Below are 17,734 nucleotides of genomic sequence, written 5' to 3' on the forward strand. Positions count from 1 at the left end.
TATTTGTGATGAACACAGCTTCCAGAGAGAAAAGTCCATGGATGAACCCGCAAGTCCCCTTTGGGGCCTTTTTCAACTATCCTTTAATTTTCAGTGGAAATTCAAATCCATTCATGCTACAGTTTCAGAATTCAAAAAGAAATGAAAGTATTGCTTATAGATCAGCTTTGAAAACATCTGATCAGGAGGTAATAGTCCTGGATGTCTCCTTCTCTCTGCTACTTCCCTTGGAGGTTATCTATCATTTGCAAATAAGTGAGCCCTACCCATGATGCTGGAGCACAAGCTCTGAGAGCCCAAAGAAAATGAGAAAAAACCTAAAATACTTGAGTTGTGCAGTTGGAGGCAGCCTCCCAGAAGTCTGTGTTTAGAGCAGGGAAGTTAATCTTCCGGCACCCTTTGCACACACACTATGTTCTGGCCTAGGTGCAGGGCCCGGAGAGACCAGAAGGGCTCCAGAGGAGAGCAGCAGAGACACAAAACGGGACAGTGTTGGTACTGGGGCAGCTCTCTGCCCTATTTGCAGGATAGCCGTGTGAAAGAGCAGACCTATGCGGTATGGCATCAGAGGGCAGAAGAAAGAACTGAGGGTGAAAATGCTAGATTTCTCTTACATTTTTTTATTGTGGTAAAATATACATAACATAAAATGTACTATCTGCACCAATTTTCAGTGTGCATTTCAGTGGCATTAAACACATCCCACATTGTTGTGCAACCATCACCACCGAGTATCTCCAGAACTTTTCATCTTCCTAAACTGCAACCCTGTACCAATTAAACAATAACTCCCCATTCCCTTCTCCCCACCATCCCTTCCACTCACCAATCTACTTTCCGTCTCTATGAATTTGACTACTCTAGTTACCTCATGTAAGTGAAATCATACAATATTTGTCCCCTTGTATCTGCGTACTTCATAGTATCTTTAAGTTTCATCCATGTTGTAGCATGTGTCACAATTTCCTTCCTTTTTAAGGCTGAATAATCTTAAATTATTAAATATCCATTGGATGTATATACACCATTCAATCATCAATGGACATTTGAATTGTTTCTACTTTTGAGCCACTGTGAATGATGTTGTTATGATGAGAGTGTACAAATACCTGTGGTGTCCGTTTCCAATTGTTTCTGCGTATTCATCCAGAAGTGAAATTGCTGGATTATCTGCTAATTCTACATTTAACTATTTGAGGTTCTGCCATGTTGTTATCCACACCAGCTGCACTATTCTACATTCATATTAGCAATGCACAAGAGTTCCAATTTCTCCACATCCTCACCAATACTTGTTATTTTCTGTTTGTTTGATAAGAGCCATGCTAATACTTGACTTTAAGGAAGATCTCACAGTAAGATCTGTCTGATGAATCTGCCTCATTTGCAGGGATGGTCAAGTTAGAAGTTAAACTAAATAAGTGCAAACCCACTTCTAAAACTGAGAGTCTGAATGACACACAATGGTAATTGAGAGCCTTACTTATTTCTTGGTCTGATATGTATAAGATGGGCACAATGTAGCAATTACAATGATTTAGTTTGAGCTACATATAAAGAGAGGGGAGATCACAAACCAGTGATCCACAGATTGAACTACAGATGTATTTTGTTTGACATATATATATATATATATCCCCACAGTTGAAGATCACTCCATAACATTTAGATTTCCTGCTTCTATTGAAAAATAGGAAGATATGGCAATAATGAGTCTATAGTGCCCAGAGTGGAGAAACAGGAGGCCCCCTCACTGCCCTGTTCAACAAAGTGCAAACCACCCCTGCCCTAGGCCCTGTTGGCCATTGAGACCACCTACTTAATTATAAATGAATAGTGAATTTAGGTGATTTATGTACTTAAAGAGCTTTCAATAAGATATGAGCCCTTTGACCAAAGCATCTGAAAGGAGACATTATCATTTTTATCATTTTTTCCAGTGTTCATACGTTCAATTGCTCTGTTTTGTTAATTTTTAAGCAGAAGTAAGCCTAAGGTGTTGCTATTTGAGCCTTTTACAAAAAGCATCATGACTTGTCATTTTGTTGTTTGTTCTGTGACAGCAGGACAGTGGCGCTTTTCCACTCTGTCTACCCAGAGTATAGATGGTGTGGGATGATATTGGCTTTTACAATGCATGCCACATTATTATTAAGTGTTGAGTATATTTTGTGGTTAATTGAATGCAGTTGTCCAACATAGTAACTAACAGAATGACACAGACAGTTAAATTGTGTGTAATTAAAAGCTATCCTTCATTTAAAGTACATTCAGACAACTAAATATGTCTTGTGACTTTAGTCCTTGGAAGGTTATGTTTCCAACCTAAAATTTGGTTAGACGTTATCAAAATTTGTATATGTGAGCTTTGTTTTGTTGTGTTTTGTTTGGGTTTGGGGGGTTTTTTTTGGTGTAAAAATCCTCTGAATTTAGAGAAGGTCCGGGTTTATAAAATCAATTCTGTTTTTGATGTTGTTCTTTCTTCTTCCTTTTTTTTTTTTTAATTTGCTTGCCTATCTGTTTATTTTGGACAAAGAGAAGTGTTAAAAGGAAAATGGTTGTTCTCACTGAGATTACACTTTTCTGTAGGACTGTAATATAGAGTTGAAAGTAATCCAGTGTGGGTTATGATTTATGTTAAATGAATGCCAAATAATAGAGAGTCATTCATTTTGTTTCAGGCACAACAGTGGGGGTGGAGGAGGGAGAATAGGTTGGTTTAAAACAAATCAAACCATGAAAACCTCAATAAAAGTGAAATTTATAACTGAATGAATGCCACAATGCCTAAAATTCCTGCTATTAAAGTCACTGCTTTGGGGTAAAGCATGGGGAATCCAGAAAGCAGAGGTAATATATTCAGACTTTTCTTCCAGTAGCCAAAGAAAATGAAAATGTATCCCTTGGGAGTCAAGGGATAGAGCCTGAAAAAGTTTTGGGGGCAAAATTTCTTTGAGAGCTTGCTTTTTGACTCAAAATTCATACAGAGTTTGGATTTCATGACATAGTCCATGCCATCAGGAGCAGTTATTATGCTTAGACCTTCACACACAGGATTCATTTAAATCCCATGCCAGTCTCATTGGGTACAGGATATGCAGTCATTTTCCATGAGAAAAACCAAGGTAAATGGTATATCCAAAAACAGCTTAATAAAGTATGTCCCAAATTATTTGAAAGTTAAGTTATTTAACTTTCCCCCAACAAATACTTGAGTAAAAGGAGCACTCCAGAGAGAGGGTCAGTTTACTCTATAGTATCTTACACTTTCTGGCAACTTTGTAGGTAACTCTATTAGAAAAAAACATCATAGCAAGCTATTTGTACTGTTGAAGACATTGCCAATGAGTAGGCGATCTGTTTATTTTTTTTTAATTTTTAAATGTTGAGTTTAAAAAAATGACACAGTATGTTTCAATAATGTAGACCATAAAAGAGAAAAAAATGAACAGCTCTCACTATCCAGTTGGCAATCATTTTTGGAGACAGAGTGTGAGGAGGTACTAGGAAATGGGGAAAACAGAACAGTTATATTTTGAATGTAGAGAGATTGTGGGCTCCACCTATTAGGAGAGGGTAGGTTGGGTGGGCAACACAGTGGGTGTTCTGGCTGCTCAAAGGAGCTACACTGCCCAGAATGCAAACAGGCACAAACATGTTGCAAGAGGGGAGACGAGAAACGACAGAGGAAACACAGATGTGGGTCCTGGTGAAAAACACTGCCCACTTAGCAGTTTTGCTTAGATCACCCTGACTTTGGTTGGAGCATGGAACTGAGATAGTCCCAGCTCCTGGAGGATGAACACTTTCCTTTAGGAATCTGATTATATATATATATATTTTTTTTTTTTTTTTTTGACTCATCTACTATATTAGTGAGCTGGAGCTGCCATAACAAAATACCACAGACTGGGTGGCTTAAACAACAATATTATTTCCTGACAGTTCTGGAGGCTAGAAGTCTAAGCTCAAGGTGTCAGCATGGTCAAGTTCTGGTGAGGGCTCTCTTCCCAGCTTACAGACAGCCAGCATCCCACTGTGTCCTCACATGGCCTTTCCTCAGGGAGAGAAAGAGAGTACGTTTCAGTGTCTCTTCTCATAAAGGCACTAATTCCATTATTGGGGCCCCACCCTGACGATTTCATCTGAACCTAATACCTTCCAAATGATCCATCTGCAATCCCTGTTTGGGATTAGGGTTTCAACATATGAATATTAGGGGAAAACAAACATGCAGTCCATAACATTTACTAATTATTTGCTTAGTATTGGGCTGGGGCCTATTATTACTTCACATATAGTCCCTTTAACTGTTCTCAGAAGTCTTGGCTGGGAAATTCTCCTGCTTTAAAGGTAAAGAAAAAAATCTCAGTTTTATGGGAAAATACAAAGGACACTTGTTAAACCACTTGTGCTTCAAATCCCAGGAGAAACATGTGCATTATAATTTATCTAGTTTGTTCCTTCCTGTTGTTTGAGCAATTTATAGCTACTTTTTTGTATTATTAATGTACAATTACATGAGCAACATCATGGTTACTAGACTCCCCCTATTTATTATCAAGTCCCCACCACATACCCCATTACAGTCACTATCCATCAGTGTAGTAAGATGCTGTAGAAACATTACTTCTCTGCGTTATACTGCCTCCTCATGTAATGCCCCCAGCTACATTACATGTACTAACTGTAATACCCCATTTTCCCCCTTATCCCTCCCTTCCCACCCATCTTCCCCAGTCCCTTTCCCTTTGGTAACTGTTAGTCCATTCTTGGGTTCTGTGAGTCTGCGGCTGTTTTGTTCCTTCAGTTTTTTCTTTGTTCTTATACTCCACAGTTGAGGGAAATCATTTGTTACTTGTCTTTCTCTGCCTACCTTATTTTACTGAGCATAATATCCTCTAGCTCCATCCATGTTGTTGCAGATGATAGGATTTGTTTTCTTCTTATAGCTGAATAATATTCCATTGTGTATATGTATCACATCTTCTTTATCCATTCATCTACTGATGGACACTTAGGTTGTTTCTATTTCTTGGCTATTGTAAATAGTGCTGCGATAAACATAGGGGTGCATATGTCTTTTTCAAACTGGGCTACTGCATTCTTAGGGTAAATTCCTAGGAGTGGAGTTCCTGGGTCAAATGGTATTTCTATTTTGAGTTTTTTGAGGAACCTCCATACTGCTTTCTACAACGGTTGAAATAATTTACATTCCCATCCAGCAGTGTAGGAGGGTTCCCCTTTCTTCACAACCTCGCCAACATTTGTTGTTCCTTGAATTTTGGATGTTGGGCACCCTAACTGGTGTGAGGTGATATCTCATTGTGGTTTTAATTTGCATTTCTCTAATGATTAGAGGGGTGGAGCATCTTTTCATGTGCCTGTTGGCCATATGAATTTCTTCTTTGGAAAAGTGTCTGTTCAGCTCCTATGCCCACTTTTTAATTGGCTTATTTGCTTTTTGTTTGTTGAGGTATATGAGCTCTTTATATAATTTGAATGTCAACCCCTTATCATATATGTCATTTATCAATATATTCTCCCATACTGTAGGATGTTCTACTGATGGTGTCCTTTGTTGTACAGAAGTTTTTAGTTGGATATAGTCCCACTTGTTCATTTTTGCTTTTGTTTCCCTTGCCCAGGGAAATATGTTCATGAAGAAGTTGCTCATGCTTATGTCCAAAGATTTTTGCCTGTGTTTTATTCTAAGAGTTTTATGGTCATGACTTACATCCAGGTCTTCAGTCCATTTTTGGTTTACTTTTGTTTATAGGGTTAAACAATAATCCAGTTTCATTTTCTTACATGTAGCTGTCCAGTTTTGCCAACACCAGCTGTTGAAGAGGCTGTCATTTCCCCATTGTATATCCATAGCTCCTTTATCATATATTAATTGACCATATATGCTTGGGTTTATATCTGTGCTCTCTAGTCTGTTCGATTGGTCTATGGGTCTTTTCTCCTACCAGTACCAAACTGTCTTGATTACTCTGGCTTTGTAGTAGAGCTTAAAGTCAGGGAGTGTAATTCCCCCTGCTTTATTCTTCCTTCTAAGGATTGTTTTGGCTATTCAGGGTCTTTTGTGGTTCCATATGAATTTTAGAACTATTTGCTCCAGTTCATTGAAGAATGCTGTTGGTATTCTGATAGGGATTGCACTGAATCTGTAGATTGCTTTAGGCAGGATGGTCATTTTGATAATATTAATTTTTTCTAATCATGAGCATGGGATGTCTTTCCATTTATTGGTATCTTCTTTAACTTCTCTCATGAGTGTCTTGTAGTTTTCAGACTATAAGTCTTTCACTTCTTTGGTTAGGTTTATTCCTCGGTATTTTATTCTTTTTGATGCAATTGTGAATGGAATTGTTTTCCTGATTTCTCTTTCTGCCAGTTTATCATTAGTGAATAGGAATGCAACAGATTTCTGTGTATTAATTTTGTATCCCACAACTTTGCTGAATTCAGATATTAGATACACTAGTTTTGGAGTGGATTCGTTGGGCTTTTTATGTACAATATCACATCATCTGCAAACAGGGACAATATGACTTCTTCCTTACCAATCTGGGTGCCTTTTATTTCTTTGTGTTGTCTAATTGCCATGGTTAGGACCTCTAGAACAATGTTGAATAAAAGTGGGGAGAGTGGGCATCCTTGTCTTGTTTCTGATCTTAAAGGAAAAGCTTTCAGCTTCTCACTGTTCAGTATGATGTTAGCTGTGGGTTTGTTATTTATAGCCTTTATTATGTTAAGGTACTTGCCCTCTATACCCATTTTGTTGAGAGTTTTTATCGTGAATGGATGTTGAATTTTATTGAATGCTTTTTCAGCATCTATGGAGATGATCATGTGGTTTTTGTCTTTCTTTTTGTTGATGTGGTGGATGATGTTGATGGATTTTCGAATGTTGTACCATCCTTCTATCCCTGGGATGAATCCCACTTTATCATGATGAATGATCTTTTTAATGTATTTTTGAATTTGATTTGCTAATATTTTGTTTCATATTTTTGCATCTATGTTCATCAGGGATATTGGTCTGCAATTTTCTTTTCTTGTGGTGTCTTTGCCTGGTTTTGGTATTAGATTGATGTTCACCTCATAAAATGAGTTTGGGAGTATTCCTTCCTCTTCTATGTTTTTGAAAACTTAAAGGAGGATGGGTATTAGGTCTTCACTAAGTGTTTGATAAAATTCTGTCCCTACCTGCAGGACTATCAATGGGGGTTGACGACCTGGAGGAGAGAATTGAAAAAAAAAAAAAGAGAGGCAAGGGACACAAAGAACAACCAGCAAGACAGGATGTCTGATCAAGCTGGCACAGTTTATTGTTTGCAGGCTCAATTTATACAGGTTAGCAAGTAAGGGGTGGGTCAGGAGATAATTGGACCTTAGGTGGCACCGGTGGGGAGGTGTAGAGGGGTGATTGGGTCTTGGTTGGCGCCGGCGGGAACGGAGGACCCGGAAGAGTAGCGGGGAGTTTGCCATTTTGGGGGTGGGGGCCCTTGGGAGGGAGGTTTTAAGGGAGGGGCTTTCCCCTGGGGCAGAGGGTGTTTCTTGATTAACAAAGGACAGAAAAAGCACATGTTGTGAGGTAGCCTAACCACTAGCTCTAACCTAGGAGTTCACTAAATGCGTTTCTTGGTAATAGGGGAAAACTTGTTTCTAATGTGTGGATGGATTCATTGTTGCTGACTTTACAGGAAAGACTTTACTCAACGTTGCTGTTGTCTTAAGGCTTTTGTGACCGAGTCTGCCTAAAGGCCCACAGGTTTGCTCCCAACAAAATTCAGCAGTGAAACCATCTGGTACAGGAGTTTTGTTCTCAGGTAGTTTTTTGATTACCAATCAATTTCCCTGTTGGTAATTGGTCTATTCAGATTTTCTGTTTCTTGCTGGGTCAGCCTTGGAAGGTTGTATTTTTCTAGAAAGTTGTCCATTTCTTCTAGGTTATCCAGTTTGTTACCATATAATTTTTCATAGTATTCTCTTGTAATTCTTTGTATTTCTGTGCTGTCTGTAGTGATTTTTCCTTTCTCATTTCGATTCTGTTTATGTGTGTAGACTCTCTTTTTTTCTTGATAAGTCTGGCTAGGGGTTTATCTATTTTGTTTATTTTGTCAAAGAACCAGCTCCTGCTTTCATTGATTCTTTTTATTGTTTTATTCTTTTCAATTTTATTTATTTATGCTCTAATCTTTATTATGTCCCTCCTTCAACTGACTTTGGGCTTCATTTGTTCCTCCTTTTTTAGTTTCATTAATCGTGAGTTTAGACTGTTCATTTGGGATTGTTCTTCTTTCCTGAGGTAGGTCTGTATTGCAATGTATTTCCCTCTTAGCATGGCCTTTGCTGCATCCCACAGATTTTGCTGTGTTGAATTATTGTTGTCATTTGTCTCCATATATTGCTTAATCTCTGTTTTTATTTGGTCATTTATCCATTGATTATTTAGGAGCATGTTATAAAGCCTCCATGTGTTTGTGGGCTTTTTCATTTTCTTTGTGTAATTTATTGCTAGTTTCATACCTTTATGATCTGAGAAAATGGTTGGTCCAATTTCAATCTTTTTGAATTTACTGAGGTTCTTTTTGTGGCATACTATATGGTCTATTCTTGAAAATGTTCCATTAGCACTTGAGAAGAATGTGCATCCTGTTGCTTTTGGATCAAGTGTTCTGTAGATGTCCGTTAGGTACATCTGTTCTAATACGTTGTTCCGTGCCTCTGTCTCTTTACTTATTTTGTGTCTGGTTGATCTCACCTTTGGAGTGAGTGGTGTGTTGTAGTCTCTTAAAATGAATGCATTGCTTTCTATTTCCCCCTTTAATTCTGTTAATATTTGTTTCACATATATAGGTGCTCCTGTATTGGGTACATAGATATTTATAATTGTTATATCCTCTTGTTGGATTGACCCCTTTATCATTATGTAATGTCCTTCTTTGTCTCCTGTTAACTTTCTTTGTTTTGAGGTCTATTTTGTCTGGTACAAGTACTGCCACTCCTGCTTTTTTCTTCCTATTAGTTGCATGAAATATCTTTTTCCATCCCTTTCCTTTAGGTCTGTGTAAGTCTTTGGGTTTAAAGTGAGTCTCTTGTAGCAGAATGTAGATGGGTTTTATTTTTTTATCCATTCAGTGACTCTATGTCTTTTGATTGGTGCATTCAGACCATTTACATTTAGGGTGCTTATCAATAGGTATGTACTTATTCCCATTGCAGGGTTTAGATTCATGGTTACCAAAGGTTCAAGGGTAATTCCCTTACTATCTAACAGTCTAATTTAACTCACTTCATATGCTATTAAAAACACTACCTAAAGATTCTTTTCTTTCCTCCTTTTTCTTCAACTTCCATTTTTTGTATGTTATGAACCATATTCTGTACTCTTTGTCTATCCTTTGGGTGACATCTATTTAGCCTTAGGAATACTTCCATCTATAGGAGTCCCTCCAAAATGCACTGTAGAGGTGATCTGTGGGAGGTAAATTCTCTCAGCTTTTGCTTATCTGAAAATTGTTTAATGCCTCCTTCAAATTTAAATGATAACCTTGCTTGGTTCAAGGCCCTTCTGCTTCATTGCATTAAATATACCATGCCACTCCCTTCTGGACTGTAAGGTTTCTGTTGAGAAATCTGATGATAGCCTGATGGGTTTTCCTTTGTATGTGATCTTTTTTCTTTCTCTAGCTGCTTTTAAAAGTCTGTCTTTATCCTTGATCTTTGCCGTTTAAATTATTATATGTCTTGATGTTGTCTTCCTTGGGTCCCTTGTGTTGGGAGATCTTTTCACCTCCATGGCCTTAGAGACTATCTCCTTCCTCAGATTGGAGAAGTTTTCAGCAATTACCTCCTCAATGACACTTTCTATCCCTTTTTCTCTCTCTTCTTCTTCTGGTACCCCTATAATATAAATATTGTTCCATTTGGATTGGTCACACAGTTTTCTCAATATTCTTTCATTCTTAGAGATCCTTTTACCTCTCTGTGCCTCAGCTTCTTTGTAGTCCTCTTCTCTAATTTCTGTTCCATTTACCATCTCTTCTACTACATCAAATCTGCTTTTAAATCCCTCCATTGTATGTTTCATTTCAGATACGGAATTTCTTAATGATTGAATCTCTGTCTTAAATTCATTCCTGAGTTCCTGAATATTTTTCTGTATCTCCATAAGCATGTTTATTATTTTTATTTTGAATTCTCTTTCAGGAAGATTGGTGAGTTCAGTTTCATTTGGCCCTTTCTCTGGGGTTTGTGAGATTTTGGTCTGAACCATATTCTTTGGACATTTCATATTTCTGTGTGGTGCCCTCTAGTGCTCAGAAGCTCCTGTCTCTGGAGCTGCTCAGCCCCTAGAATGAGGTTGGGGGTGGTAGGGGATTGGCGCTGGTGCCTGGGGGGAAGGAAAGATCTGTTTCCTGATTCCCGTCTGCCATGCCTGTCTCCAGTATCAGACTCAGTGGGCTGAGCACACAAGTGCAAGCCTCTGTGATTTGCATCTCTAGCTGTTGTAGGAGTAGCCTTCCTCTGACTGGCCTGACACCAGTGCAGTGACTGCTGGTTTGCAAGCTGGTGCCGTCAGGCCAGGAGAAAGGCTTGGCAGGCTGCGTATCACAGTGGAGGGCCTTGGAGCTGAGTAGCCAGCCAGGGGGATGGAGTGCCTGAAGCTCCTCAAAGTTCCCAATCTGCTGGGCAGAGCATGCCCAGACAACTTTGTCCCCGTATCCCTTCTCCCACACAGCCAACTCCATGAAAACCCCGCCCCTTCAGCAGCCCTCTCGCTGCTAGGAAGCCTCTCAGATTGCCTGCCTTTCTCTTGTCCCAGAGCAGCCAGGTGTGGATCCTGTCCTCCACAAATGGCTGTAATCTGTCTCTCGAGCACTTTGCCTGTCCCAGCTCCCCATCCTGCAGAGCAACACACAATGTAGGTTTCTGCTCTCAAAGCAGATGTCCAGGGCTAGGTGTTCAGTAGTCCCAGGCTTCCACCCCCTACCCCACTCCATTTCTTTCCATCCTGTCAATGAGCTGGGGTTGGGGAAGGGCTCAGGTCCCACTGGCTCAAGGCTTTCATACATTTCCCTGTTTCTTGAGGTGTGCTTTGTTCCTGAGGTCTGTGTGCAGTCTGGTTCAGCCTTCTTTCCTGTTGCTGTTTTAGGGTTAGTTGTATTAACTATATTTTCACACCATCTGTGGGTTTGGGAGGCGTTCTCTGTCTCACCTCTCACACCGCCATCTTGCATCCACTCCGTAGGTATCATTTTTTGTCCCAAACATTTCACAAAGTCTCGTTGTCACTTAGATATAGACTCCTGAATGGAACATGGAAGGATGATGAGGTTCCAGAAGCTGCTACTATAATAATGCCCATTTTCCAAACATAAAAGTGCTCCATTGACCTGCTGTCAAGGAACTGGGTTGGATGATTAATGTTTTGTGCTTGGAGGATAATAGATTTGCACTGATACACGACACCCTTCCAATGTACTTATGAGCCCCATTGAAAGACTCCTGTAAGACAAATGGCCAAGGCTAAGTGTACCACTGGCTAAAATAAGTAAATTAAAATAATTCCTAGAGTTTGAAAACTTTACAGAGTCAGGGGTAATGTCTCCATTTGCTCACATTGGTTTTCCCAGTGGTTTGCACAGTGTCTAGCACATAGCTATGCTTATTAAACAGTTGGTGAATTAAATGAATGAATGAATGAAAGAAAAGAACTTGGATCAGTCTAGGCTCAAGGAGTGAGCAGAATTCACCTCATATGATTCCAATCAAGAGCCTTTAACAAAGGGACTGTAGAGGTGTGGGTAAGACTATGGAAACAAATGAGGGCTGGTGAGGCATCCAGAGACTAGCTGCATGTGTATTGTAGTTAGTCACAGAAGGCCCTTACCACCTCTAAGGGTGACAAACAAGGGGAGGGTATAATATATCCCGAGTCCAGTGAAGTCTGAGTTGTGCTTGGAAGCTGAATTCATGGAAGTACAGAATCTCAGCCAGAGACAGACATCAAAGCAGGGAGGAGGGAAAGAAGAAATACCCTTCTTCTTCTCCCCTCTCACTCTTTTCCCTCTATGAGAACCTCCTGTTGGCTGTACCCAGCTGTAGGCCAAGCCTGATAGGGAGCTTGTGGGCGATGCAGTCACTTGAGGTCAGTTCCTGGGGCACAGAATGGGCAGAGAAGGGAGAATCAGAGGAGACAAAGATAGAAGAAGTAGCACAACATTACCTCACCTGTGCACAAGAACGCAATGTCCACTTCTGTTCGTGTTCTGGTTACTTTTAGAGATTACTTTGCTGTCTTCAAAAACCTAACAAGTGATATCTCCGTGGAAGCTCATACTCATCTGTCAGAACTGGAAGCAACATTTCCTGGGGACACTACTGGGGCATCTGGGTTTACTCCTTCTCTGCTAGACAAAAGCTGGAGTCTCTTTGCCTCTAGGGTATGGGGCATGGCCCATCTGCACCTCAGGCTTCTGTCTGACTGATACAGGGAGATCTCTAGGACCAAAGGAGAATACTAGTCATCAAATTAAATGTCTATAGCCCCAAATGAAAGTGATCTAATTACATAGTCTTGAACAATGTCTTGCCTAGCCCATGCCTCAGTTTCCCCAGCCTTAGAAAATAGTTCAGAGTTGATGTAAAGATGAATTAGATAGTCCTTGCTGATACAGTATGTTCTCCTCCCCCCCATATGTAACTATGTTGACTCTCAGACAGAAATACTGCTGAACAAAACACTCACATTATGCAAAAGGCACAACAAAGCTTCCTATGGGCACCCTACAAAGAAGCAACTCCCTGAGGAGTCAGAATATATAAAAAAGCAGTCAGCAACCTAACCTTTCTCTAGAACAACAAACAACCTGGCACAAATGGAGCTTGAACCACCTGAGGTGCACATTTCTAAAGGCATGACCTTTGGAAATTAAGTAATTCCTGCAATGCCTGTTGTCTGGTTCTCAGGACCTCTGCAAGGCAGCCAGTCCTCTGTGCTCTATGGGAACAAGACAGGTGCCAAAGGAGTACCGGTCTGTAAGACTTCAACAAAATAAAATATCCGTGGTGCAGTATCTCTATCAGAGTGTAACACCACACTAACTTGTTAATTCATTTGCCAAGGGCTTATTTTGAAAGCACACTTGCTAAACCAGTTGTGCTTCGAATCCCAGGACAAGCATGTATATTGTAGTTTATCCATCCCATTCCTTCCTGTTGTTTGAGCAATTTGTAGGTACCGTTTTTTTTTTGTCCCACACAATTCACAAAGTTCGATTTTCCCACTGTCACTCAGATACAGGCTCCTGAATGCAACACGGAAGGAGGATGAGGTTCCAGAAGCTGCTGCTGTAATAATGTCCATCTTCCCAACATGAAAATGCCCCGTTGACCTGCTGTCAGGGAGCTGGGTTGGGTGACTCATGGATTGTGCTTGGAGGTAACAGATTTGCACTGATGCATTGACACCCTTCCAGGGCACTTATGAACCCCACTGAAAGATGTCTGTAAGACAATTGGCCAAGGCTAACTGTGCCACTGGCTAATATTGGAATGGGATTTGAAGTTGGGCTTCATAAGCACTCTTTTCATGAAGGTATAAACATTTCATTTTGAAAAGTTTGCCATGTTTCTGCTCAGAAGATGTAACACTCTTCTTTCATACTGTTTTGCTTTCTTAAGGCTTTCCAGTTTTTAATCAATAGTATCTATTCTCAACATACAGCTTACTTTTATGGTTTGTGAATTTTTAAAAATTGTTTTTAAAAATTTATTTCTGGCCTACATACCTACCATTATTTATATTAAAAGAAACTTCCAAAAGCTAGTATAATATCAAACCTGTGCTGAATTTTTCATGTACAGTATTTAAATTCCTTAATTTTGTATGTTATGTCAAATGCTTCCAAGATCTGGTTTGCAAAATCAGTTTAAGTCCTTTAGGGCCCACAAATATGTCTTCACATTATCATATGTTTGAGCTCGAATTTTCTGGAAGAGCAGTCATTAGTCAGAGCTTAGCTAGGAGTGTTACCCACCGTTTCAGTCCTTCAGGTCCTCATCTGGGAAATACCAGGGCTAAACCAAGTGATCTTCAATGCCATAAAGTTCTGTGATTCTAATTTGAAGCTCTAATTTTCCTTCTTTATTAAAAACATTAAAGTATGTGATTAAATGATGGAAAAGAGGGAGCATATAATAGCTAACTCCCATGGCATTATCACTTACTGTTTATAAGAAAGGACTTGTAATCCAATAAAAAAGGCATAGTTAACCCCTCAACAACTGAAAAGACACATTCAGAGCTCAACATAACTTGGCCTTATCTTCCATAAGGTACCCAACTACATAAAATCTTGCAAAAAAAAAAAAAAAGAATGGAGGCAGACTGGGGTGACTACAGATGGCAGAGATAGGAATCTTGGAGGAAAGAGTATAAGGGAAACAAACCCACAGGAAGCTTTTTGATTGACTTCTGCTCCCATTTTATTTGCTGACCATCAATAATCATGATGCTTGGTGTGTTATAATTTTGCTCTTTGTTACTCTTACGGAATTATGCCATACAAGGCTATAGTCTATGGAGAAAGTTGCTTGACATGTGAGTTGGGTAAAATAACCTTGCCAAGATGCCCCAGGTGTGTGCCCAATAGTGAGTGAAGGGGAGGAGGCACACAATCAGCAAAGGAAAAGAGAGGCAGTGCAGAGAAACTGAATCAGAACTGACTGCGGTCAGAGAGAGGGGCTGGGAGAAAAGCAGCCATGCAAACATGGGACGGGAAAGGAGACAGCAGTATGATTTGAAGCAGGTCAGAAGGTGGCTGGGTCAGGCAGCAAAGAAGTACATTAAGCAAGCAGACAAATCTGTTGGAAAAATGTTAGGGAAGTGGGGAGCAACTGCTTAGGCGAATTTCATCTGTACAGATAAAAAAAGGCCCAGGGAAGCCAAATTAATAGAAATGCTAAGAATTCTGGCAAATAAAGTTTTGGAGACCAGAGTTTGAGTTCCAGTTGGGGTCCAAGTTTGGAACAAATGAGAAGGCCTGAGTATTCCAGTCATTAGGGTTGACAGGATAGATCAGGTGAGGGAAACATGGACCGCAGAGATCAGCAATTTGCCTAATCTAAATACGACTTGCATATTTAGTGATGGTGTTGAGTTGAGGAACAATTGCAAAGATACTTAAGGGAAAGATCCCAGGCACATGAATTTGGATGAAAGATGCTCAAAATGCCTAGAAGTGTTTCTTTTGCCAGGTTCTCTGTCAGGTCATGTTTTTGTACATCCATTACTTTTCAAGCATGGTTTATCCAAACTGTGACAAAACTTGCTGATCCCTGCCAGGCCTTGGCCTCCTAAGAGTATAAGTACAGATTCCAGCAAAAGCCTCCCCCTCGGTAAATGATGGCTGGTCATCATCACCAGATACTGATTTATAACACATGAGGTCCAGGCCAGGAGAGAAGCCAGACCCATATCTCTGCTTCAGGACAGGCCCTCATTATTTTAAATGTCAGACAAGGAGCACTTTTGGGGTAAAGAGTATCCCTGTCTTAACTCTTAAAGCAGATAACTCAAGCCCTGGGAAAGAGACCCGTGCTGGTTTTCCATTCCTATAGGGACTGAGGCCAGGAGAGGCTTGGGCCCTGTGTTCAGAGTAAACAGCTTCTCCACATGGCTGGACAGCCTGTTGTAGCTGGACTTGGTGAACACCTGCTTTTCCTCTGTGATGGCTAATGTCATGTACCAACAGAACTGGGCTAAGGGATGTCCAGAGAGCTGGTTAAACATCATTTCTGGGCTTATAATTGTGAAGGTATTTCCAGAAGAGATTAGCATTTGAGTCTGTAGATTGAATAAAGAAGATCACCCTCACCAAGGAGGATGGGCATAATCCATTGAGGACCTGAACAGAACTAAAGTTGGAGGAGGAGCAGATTCACTCTCCCTATTTGAGTTGGTACATCTGTCTTCTCTCACCTTCGGACATCTGAGCGCCTGGTTCTCAGGCTTTCGGCCTCAGATCTGGGACTTACACCACTGGCCCATCCGTTCCCAGGCCTTGGGACTTAGACTGAATTATGCCACCAGCGTTTTTGTTTCTCCACCTTGCAAATGGTAGACCATAGGACTGACCTTCTTGGCCTCCATAAACCTGTGAGCTAATTCCTATAATAAATCTCCTTCTATATATCAAATTATATATCCTATTGGTTCTGGTTCTCTGGAGAACCCTAATACATCTGTTCTGTCTCAAAAGGGATCTCTTCAGAGGAGCCAGTGCCGGGCAGACACAAAACTGACCCTCAGCTCCTGGAACTAAGTGGGCTTCATTTTATGAGAAGGGCAAACATATTTTCAATTGGATCCAGAAGCCGCTGGTAAACTCCCATACATGTTCTTATTTCACTTTAACTACATCTTCATTCATTTCTACGGCAGTGGTTCTCAAACTTTTTGGAATCAGGAATCCTTAGTCCTCTTAAAAGTGTTTGAGGGCCCCAAAGAACTTTTGCTTATGTGGATTATATCTATTGATGTTCACTCTGTTAAACATTAAAACTGGAAAATTTAGAAAATATTTGCTAATTCACATAAAAATAGTAAACTCAACACATGAAAACATTTTTATGAAAAATAAGTGTATTTTTCAAAACAGAAAATGCAATGAGAATAGTGCCTTTGTTTTACATTTCAGCAAATTTCTGTAATATCTTGCTTAATAGAATGCAGCTGGATTCTCATATCTGCTTCTGCATTCAATCTATTGTGCTATGTTTCTTTGGTTGAAGATATACATGAAGAAAAACTAGCTTCACACAGTTACCTAGTTAGAGGAAGGTAGGAGTATTGTAATCGTTTTTCAGGTGTGGTTATTTTTCTTTGATAGTATACCAAAACTTGATGAGTGGCAGTTAAAAAAAAAATTACACTGCAGAACATGAAACCATATCAATAAACTTTTTATATTCTTACATTAAAATCCATTGGTCTATCTTGTACTTTGAATGGATTTTTCACTATAGCGTGATGTTGTAACATTATGCATTGGTCATTTGGCAAATATTGGTTCACTGAGTTACCCAGTTCTTCCAAACTGTTGAGTGAATATCAAAAAGTCACATTCAATAATATCACCATGGATCGCACCAGAAAGTCTGTATTAGGAAGCTGTTAAACTCACAGCGACGGGTACAAATTGCCTAAAATTCTAATTGTCATTTTAAGTACAAATATTATCATTGCCAAAAATACTACCCAATGTTTTCCTTTAAGTTACAGGCTTACTTCATTCATTTTTTGAGAAATGCCCAAGTCTGAAAAGCCACTGTTTGTCTATCAGTTCTTTCAAGTAAAAATAGTACTCTACGAACAAAACAGTTATATCAAGCAATCTCACAAGTGACTTTCCTTGAGATAGCTGGTGTACTTCAGTATACAGCAGAAGTGCTTTATATGTACCTACCATTTGGTCACAAAGATCATTTAAAAGTCTTATACGTAAGGGTTGAGATTTAATAAAATTAACAATTTTTACTGTTGCAACAAGGACATTCTTAAATGAACCTTCCTTTCTTTTCTCTAAGTCCATAGTGATGAAGAAGAGAATGACTACTAATACGTTCTGGAGCCATTGCCTTGATTTGAGCTGCTAAGTTGCCAGCATTTTATTCCTCATACTTTTGCATCATCATTGTAAATGTCAATACAGATAAA

This window comes from Manis javanica, chromosome 3 (genome assembly GCF_040802235.1).
Source record: "Manis javanica isolate MJ-LG chromosome 3, MJ_LKY, whole genome shotgun sequence".
Taxonomy (NCBI): Eukaryota; Metazoa; Chordata; class Mammalia; order Pholidota; family Manidae; genus Manis; species Manis javanica.